At 33.8% G+C, this 9,320-nt stretch overlaps 1 protein-coding gene across 12 annotated transcripts in view; it reads right to left on the bottom strand.

Annotated features, from left to right (window-relative positions):
- The window catches only part of Macrod2 (mono-ADP ribosylhydrolase 2), a 1,954,610-nt gene that overhangs the window by 1,854,834 nt on the left and 90,456 nt on the right, over nucleotides 1-9,320 (bottom strand). The gene's annotated exons all lie outside the window — the stretch shown is intronic.

Raw genomic sequence — 9,320 nt, 5'->3', positions numbered from 1 at the left:
GAATGTCTTCTCTGATATAAGGGGGGTGACTCAAAATGGGGAAGAGAGGAAGAGCATGGGAAGAAGATTACCTCTACATAGGGAAGAGGGGTGGGAGGGAAAGGGAGGGAGAGAAGTGAACAACAGCAGATGAGGTAGAGAGGGAAGATGGGAGGGGAGGGGAGGGGGGATAGTAGGGGATAGGAAAGGCAGCAAAATACAACAGTCACTAATATGGCATTATGTAAAAATTGTGAATGTGTAACTGATATGATTCTGCAATTTGTATTTGGGGTAAAAATGGGAATTCATAACTCACTTGAATCAAATGTATGAAAGAAGATATGTCATGAGCTTTGTAATGTTTTGAACAACCAATAAAAAAATTTTTAAAAAAGAAAATTTTGAAAAGAAAAGAATAAATAAATAAATAAATAAATAAATAAATAAATAAGTCTAGATTCAAAAACCTTCATGGCAAACATTCGGTTCTCTGGGAAGCAGAATTCTTAACCAAGATGAGTAAGAAGGATGATAATTAAGTACTACCTCAGGGATCAAACCTGTGGAAAAGGAGGGAAATGAAGCAGGTTTTGACACAGGAAGAAACTGAACTATGATACAGGTCTAGCAATAGTCTTGATTGACCCCACTGGGACTTCTGGAACTAGAATGGCCCTTCAGAGTTATTCCGAGTTAAGCCAAAATGGCCAGACCTTGATAGTTCTACAGCAGGCATTGGGAAGGGTATTACCATAGTCAGGCTAGCTCCCTGCATCTGAGGTAGTCTCTGAAGTTGTACTCCCCAAAACTAGGGCAATAAGCTTTCATAAAAGAGAGGTTTGTGTGACATATCATATTATAGATGCTCCTTGACTTAAAATGGAGTTATATATAAAAAAAAACCACCACCATTCCTGAAAATATCATAAAACAAAAATGTATTTAATACATCAACCTCCTGAACATTATAGTAGCAATACTGCATTGTTTTTCTTTTTCATCCTCATGATTATAAGACTGACTGAAAGTTGTAGCTCACTGTTGCTTCTTCCAATATTAAAAGAAGCATTATACTGTATATTGCAAGCCTAAGAAAAGATCAAAATTCAAAATTTAAAGTACAGTTTCTACTGAATATGTATTACTTTCACACCATCATAAAGTCAAAAAAATCGCAAAGCTGAATCATTATAAGTTGGATACTGTTTGTATCTACTATATAGGGCAAATTTTTGTAGAGATATAAGAAACAAAAATCTTCAACCATGACAGAAATTTTAGTTATATATGTTTTTATCAAGGTTTATATCATTTATTCCTCCACTCCATTCAGATGTCTATACAAATGTCAGGCCTTCAGGATTTTCCCTGACCAATCTATCTAAAATAGCTTCCCTTTACTATGTTTTATTTTTTTCATGGCGCTACCTGACCTTTTAATATATTTTTGTTTATTTCACTTCCATTGGACTACAACTTATAGTAAAGTGCAACTTTATCTTGTTCACCAATTTATCTTCAGGGTCTACAATAATGTGGAAGAGGATAACATATGAGTAGAATATCCTTTATCCAAAATTCTTAGGACCAAAAGGAAATTTGTTCAGATTTTGGAATATCGGCTTTTACTGAGTTTCAAACCTGCCAGTCTTTGAACTGGAACTATACAGTTGACTTCCCTGGGTCTCTAAGCTTGTCAGCTGCAGATCTTGGAATTTGTCAGTCTCCCCATCAGCATAAGAGGAAATTCCTTTAATTAATAAATATATGTATGTTTATATATATATATATATATATATATATATATCTCACACATACACACATACATACATATATATAAAAACATATCATGTCATCATCTCTGGAAAACCCTAACAAATACAGTCATCTTACTTAAAAGAAAAAATGTCCAACAATGAAAGTAAACTATAAATAGAACCCTAATTAATAAATGTATATGTTGTCATTCTCTGCAAAGAACATTAACTATCAGTTGGAACTTATCTGCCAAATGTATTGTTTTTTGTGGGTTTTTTGGATTGGTTTTTGAGAAATAAAGTGTCTTGCAAAGGTCTCTATCTCTTAAGAGAAGGAAATCCAAAAATCTAAAGATAGAAGTATAAAATCTTATACATAACTGCAATCAACTTAATACATTCCAATATTTATTTAAAATTCAAAGGCTGTCAATAAGCCAAAAAGATACTAGTATAATGACACCTTTATCCAAATGTAGTGCCAAAATATCTTTAAATGCAAAGAAATAGTTTTCAGATAAAAGACCGCTTAGGAGTCTACATGCCTATGTTCTCCTTCCATTATTGTGAATAATCAAAAACCAACTGGTTTCAAGTGGAACATTTAAGTTGACCTCTTCAGATAGTATTTCATCCAAATCATTTTGAGACACAGAAATTTTGCAGACATTGTACTACTTCTTGGAAATCTGCATTTAAATGCCTCCTCATGAGCAAATGCCTATTTATGTACACAAAGTAATCTAGCTTACTTTGTGTGAATTTAGATGGTTTTGCTCTGTGACTGATGATTAATATGAAGCCTATAAAGTTTATTTGTTTTAAGCAATAGAAACAAAAAAATAATATTCCATTTGAAATATATTGCCACCTAGATTTTAAAATCAAATATATACATTAGAAAACAATTCTTTATCCCTTGCCTAAAAGAATAGCATACATAAGAAGTCATAAATATTATCCACAATGAAAACATTTTCTAAACTGCCAAATTTTTTTTTAATTTCTATATACACAGATTTTGAAGATAAAAAGTAAACACTTGGTCCTTGAAGTATCTATAATTTTTCTCAGAAACATGACAAACTTATCCCAGTTTATTCCTAGCTAAAAGGAGTACTTCTGTTTACCCAAAGGAAAATGTAGAACTTAACACTTTTGCTCCCTATAAGATAATAAATCCTGATAATGGGTTAATTATGAAGTGCCAAAATGTGCTATTTCTTCATTAAAATAATAGAAATATATTGTTTTAATGAACTGTTCTATGATAAATGTAAATATTTTTCTGATATAAAAAAGGGAGGAGCCAGACACAGTGCTGCGTTCCTGTAATCCCAGCAACTAGGGAGGCTGAGGCAGGAGGATAGAGAGTTCAAAGCCAGCCTCAGTAAAAGCGAGGCGCTAAACAACTCAGTGAGACCCTGTCTCCAAATAAAATTAAAAATAGGGCTGGGGATGCGGCTTAGTGATTGAGTGCCCCTAAGTTCAATCCCCGGTACCAAACAAAAGGCAGAGAGGTCAAAAATTTTCCTAATGTTCTTGTCACTTAACATTTTTTTAATCAATTTTCTCCTCTCCAAATCAGAGCCATCCCTAACAATGTAAGAAAATATACCTCTTGGTAAACTTGGATGACCCAGTTTGGTTAAGTACACATAGTAAAACTCTTGTAGACAGAATAACATCATCTTTTAGCTTGGAATATGTTATGGACTAAGTTGTGTACCCTCAATATTCATATATTGAACCTTCAACCTATTACCTTAGAATAACTATACTTGATAAAAGGACTTTTATAGGAGTAATTAATTTACAGTGAGGCTATTAGAATGTGCTCTGATACAATCTGACTGTATCCTGTATCTGGTGTCCTAATAAGAAGTGAAGATGAGAATATACAGACACCAGTGATGCACAGAAAAGAAGTTATATGAAGTCTAGCAAAAAGGTAGCCATCTGAAACCCAAGAAGAAAGGCTCAGGAGAAATCAAATTTACTTACTTGGTCTTGAACTTCCATCCTCCAAAACTGTAAAAAAATTAATTTCTGTTGCATGGGCACCCAGCCTAGGATATTTCATTATGGCAACCCTTTCATAGTAATATAAAATATATATTATATATTTTTAAAATAAAATTTTAAAAGTATATATGTTTTAAAGTAAAATTGGTATATTGTTACCAATAAAGCTTACACAATCTTGACATCCTAAGGGAAAAAGGGTATATAAATTCACCAACTAAAATTCAGTTAAGAGAACATGATAACAAAATAATACTGAATATTTCACAAGTTCTACACTGGTTTCTAGAGACTGCTGATTTGAATACATATAATCCAACACAGTCCTTCCCAATCCAATAAAGTAGCTATTTCCTTTGAAATGGGATTCAAAAACAAATGAAACATGATCTTTACACTATTTTGATGCTAGTTAAAAAAGAAAATTTTTAAAGAGGTGTGTAGCACACACTCATGAAAATACAGGTTTTGCATTCCTAATTCAAAAGCCTGAAATTCAGATTTTGGAGCATTTTGGATTTCAGAGTTTTGGGGTTGGGGATGCCCAACTGGTAAAGTCTATGCAATATTTCAAAATCTAAAAAACTATGAAATCTGAAACACTTCTGATGCCAAGAATTTCAAAAGATATGGGATAGTCAACCCAGATAGAAACAGACAAAATTATTATCTAATTATTATCTAATGTGTAATAATAATTCAATCACTTAATTTAATGTATGATTAAGTGATTGAATTATTTTATAAGCACTATGATTGAACTCATGTTTCATAAACATGCACATATATTAATAGAGTGTGTGCACATTCAGTGTGAAATTAAAAAGCAATGCTACCACAATAAAGGTTGCCTAGGCCTGAAATTATTCAAAATTTACCCAAGAAGACTAAAGGGAGCAAATTTCAATCAATAAAAAGAAGCTCACACTAAATTCTATGAGTTTGATTATTTGTTTATTGAGGTGACATTCATATAACATAAAAATTAATGTTTTTATGAGCGGTTTCATGGCATTTAGTATATTCACAATGTTATATAGTCACTATTTCTATCTAGTTCTAAAACATTTTATCACCCCAAAAGAAAACCCCATACCCAGCAAACACCCCCACCAATCCCCTTGGCTACTATCATTCTGCTTTCTATACCCATTATCTATTCTGGATATTTCATATAAATGAAATCATATGATATGAGATCTTTTTTGTCTGGCTTCTTTCACTTAGAGTAATGTTTTGGGTATTCACCTATGCCATAACATATCTTAGTATTTCATTCCTTTATATGCCTGAATATTCCACTAAATGGACAAATCACATTTATTTATCCATTCAGCAGTTGATAGACATTAGGATTGTTTACACTTTTCAGCTAGGAATAATATTCCTATGAACACTCATGTACAAGCTTTTGTGTGGATAAATGTTTTCAGTTCTCTTGGGCATATATTTAGGAGTGGAATTGTTTGTTCATTCCATGATAGTTCCACATTTAACTTTTGGAGAAACTGACAAAACATTTTCTACACTGGCTTTACCAATTTATATTCCCACCAGAATATAGGAGGTTTCAAGTTCTCTACATCCTAATCAACACTTGATATTCCACCACCTCTCCACTTTTCATTATAGCAATCCTAGTTGGTATGAAGTAGTATTTCACCATGGTATATGTATATCATGTTGTAAGCATAATATACACATAACTGACATTTCAGTTCTAAGACTCACACAAGAAATTCCTAGCAATTAAACCAACTTATAAGATTCTTTTTATGTTTTTTTATTTTTTTTTATTTTTGATTGTTTGTTTGTTTGTTTTTGAGACTGTGTCTTCCTAAGTTTTTCAAGGCTTCACTAAGTTTCTGAGGCTAGCTTTGAAATTATGATCCTCCTGCCTCAGCCTCCTGAGTCACTGGATTACAGGCATACACTACCATGCCCAGCAGAAATGTTAACATTCTTGAATAATGATAATTTCTCTGTCTTCAGATTTTAGATTTTTTTTTAAGTTGACTACTTTAAAAGCCTTCTTTAGGTTAGCTGACTTCTGGGAAGGCAGAACTTGAGATTTTCATCTCTAAGAAAGGCTACTCATATGAACAGCTATAAAATATCTTCGGAAGGCATAGGTAACCTGGTAAAGCATGTACCCTGGCATCACAATCTTCTTCCTCCCTTCTGTACCATGGATGCTTCAGTGACAGCAAAGGTGATACTTCTCCAGACAAGGAAACCTTAATTAGGAGAGAAAGATTATGGCCAATACTACATGACCACTGAGAAACAGTTTGTTGAGAGGGATAGAAATAGTCAAAAGCAAGGCACACATTAAAAAGTTAATGAGAGTGTACCTTTTTCCCCACATCCTCACCAACACTTATTGTTGTTTGTCTTCATAATAGCTGCCATTCTGACTGGAGTGAGATGATATCTTAGATTAGTTTTGACTTGCATTTCTCTGATTGCTAGAGATGTTGAACATTTTTTCATATATTTGTTGATTGATTGTATATCCTCTTCTGAGAAGTGTCTGTTCAGGTCCTTGGTCCATTTGTTTATTGGGTTATTTGGGGAGTTTTTTGGTACTTAGCTTTTTGAATTTTTTTATATACCCTAGAGATAGTGTTCTATCTGATGTATGAGGGGTAAAAATTTGTTCCCAGGAAGTGGGCTCTCGGTTCACCACACAAATTGTTTCTTTTGCTGAGAAGAAACTTTTTAGTTTGCTGGTGGGACTGCAAATTGGTGTAGCCAATATGAAAAGCAGTATGGAGATTCCTTGGAAATCTGGGAATGGAACCACCATTTGACTCAGCTATTCCTCTCCTCGGACTATACCCAAAGGACTTAAAAATAGCATACTACAGGGACATAGCCCCATCAATATTTATAGCAGCACAATTCACAATAGCTAAACTGTGGAGCCAACCTAGATGGCCTTCAGTGGATGAATGGATAAAAAAAAAAATGTGACATATATATACAATGAAATTTTTCTCATCAATGAAAGAAAATAAAATCATGGCATTTGCAGGGAAATGAATGGTGTTGGAGAAGATAATGCTAAGTAAAGTTAGCCAATCCCAAAAAAACAAATACCAAATGTTTTATCTGATATAAGAAGGCTGACTCATAGTGCGGTAGTGAGGGTAGGGAGGGGGATCATGGGAGGAATAGATGAATTCTAGATAGGGCAGATGGGTGGGAGGGAAAGGAAGGGGGTAGGGGATTATCAAGGATGGTGGAATGTAATAGACATCATTATCCAAAATACATGTATGAAGACACAAATTGGTGTCAACATACTTTATATATAACCCAGAGATATGAAATATTGTGCTGTATATGTGTAATAAGAATTGCAATGCATTCTGCTGTCATTTATTTTTTTAAAAAATTAGTAGAAAAAAACTAGAAAAGTTAACTAGAGACGGGAGTGGCAGCACATGGGAGTGGTAGTCACTATAATCCCAGTGACTCGAGAGGCTGAGGCAGGAGGATCAAGAGTTCAAAATCAGCCTCAGCAAAAGCTAGGTACTAAGCAACTCATTGAGACCCTGTTTCTAAATAAAACACAAAATAGGGCTGGGGATGTGACTCAGTGGTCAAGTAACCCTGGGTTCAATCCCCCATAAGCTCCACCCCACAAAGAAAAAAAAGTTAATTAGAGATCCTATATGTTACATCAGGTAGAAAAACAGATGTTTAATCAATGTTAAAGAGATTATCTTTGTATCAATCAATCATTTCAATTTTATGACATTCAGACGATATTGGTTAAAATAGGGCTTATATATTAAAAACCAAATAACTTCTAGCAAAGTCAGGAAATTATACTCACGTCTATGCTTACTTAAAGTATTGTACTGAAAATTATGAACCTTATTCTCTGCCTTTGCACATGAGGCAAGCTAATTTCTCCAAGTTACTACACAATATCATGTTCATTCTCTTGCCTGACTATAATCTCATCAAAGACACAAACAAACAAATTGGGAGTGGTGGCACACGCCTGTAATCTCAGGAGGATCGCAAATTCAAAGCCAGTCTCAGCAAAAGTGAGACACCAAGCAACTCAGTGAGACCCTGTCTCTAAATAAAATACAAAATAGGGCTGGGTATGTGGCTCAGTGGTCAAGTGCCCCTGAGTTCAATCCTCAGTATGAAAAAAAAAAAAAAAAAGCAAACAAAAACAATGGTTTGGTACTAGACTTGAGTGAAACTCCTTTCAAGTTTGAAACTACTTGCCAGATCAAACTACTTTCATCTTTCAAGTTTCACTTTGAAAGATGCTACACAATCTCTAATGGTGAGAAACTGATATCAAGCACACTAGAAAGGAGGTTTTGTAGGTCAGATAGGCACAGACTGTGTAGGGATAGGCGTCTGAGTACCTCTGGAATCTAAGATGGGAAAGTCAAGGTTACAAAGGTGAAAAGTGAACAGATAGAACTAAGAAATTACACAGAATTTCTACATATGAGATACTGTCATCCATTTACAGTCTCCTATCTAAATATGTACTATTCCCAGGATTAGAGAAAGATAATTGCCAGAAGGAAACTATTTGTCAAATATTTGTCTTGATTTCTTGTAAAAAAGGAACTGTCCATCTTATTATAGGAGAAAATAAAAATGCTTTAATAGGATCATCTGTGGGGACCTCTACTAGTGAGACAATCCCATGTTTTCCATATAAAATATTATTGGCAGCTAAGAAAATATGCCTTTATACAGCAGGAAAAAAGTACAGGGGAAAAAGGATTCTCATGTCTCTAAATTAAAAGGAAGACCAGCTTTTATAAAGGCAGTAACTGAAATAACCCTTAGACCAATTACAGATTTTCAATATAATATAAGTAAAAAATAGAAGTATATTCCTAAGACATAAAATAAATAAAGCAGCTTAACAACTAATATATTTTCCATTCAAATAAAAAATCAATACTTTCATTAAAAAACATAACAATGCCTCTTTTAGTTTCGTCACTTCAAGTAAAAGGAGATCAATAGAAAAGCAGTCAGGGGTTAGTAGAAGAAAGCATATTTACAGGGGTGTTTCCTTGCTCTAACCAACAACAAACCAAAGTTTCTCAGCAACAATACAATATGAAAATCTTCAAAAATTCAATCAGGCCAACTATGATGCTTTAGTCAGAGGTTTCGGTCACTACCATTTTCATCCAAACAAATATTTCAAAACATAAGTTTCACTGAAGATTTTAATAACAACCACACTGTTTCAATATTACAGAAAAGAGGACAAGTGTTAAAATTAACCATAGTCAAACCTGCAGAATCAATTTCATATCAGAAAGTATATATCCAGTCTTTTTTTTTATTGGCTGTTCAAAACATTACAAAGCTCTTGATATATCATATTTCATACATTTGATTCAAGTGGGTTATGAACTCCCATTTTTACCCCGTATACAGATTGCAGAATCACATCGGTTACACATCCACGTTTTTACATATTGCCATACTAGTGTCTGTTGTATTCTGCTATCTTTCCTGTCCACTACTATCTCCCCTCCTCTCCCCTCCCCTCCC

The sequence above is a fragment of the Marmota marmota genome, unplaced genomic scaffold, assembly GCF_001458135.2.
Source record: "Marmota marmota marmota unplaced genomic scaffold, marMar, whole genome shotgun sequence".
NCBI lineage: Eukaryota > Metazoa > Chordata > Mammalia > Rodentia > Sciuridae > Marmota > Marmota marmota.
Note: the sequence above shows the minus strand (reverse complement) of the source record. Positions and strands in the feature narration are given on the sequence as shown.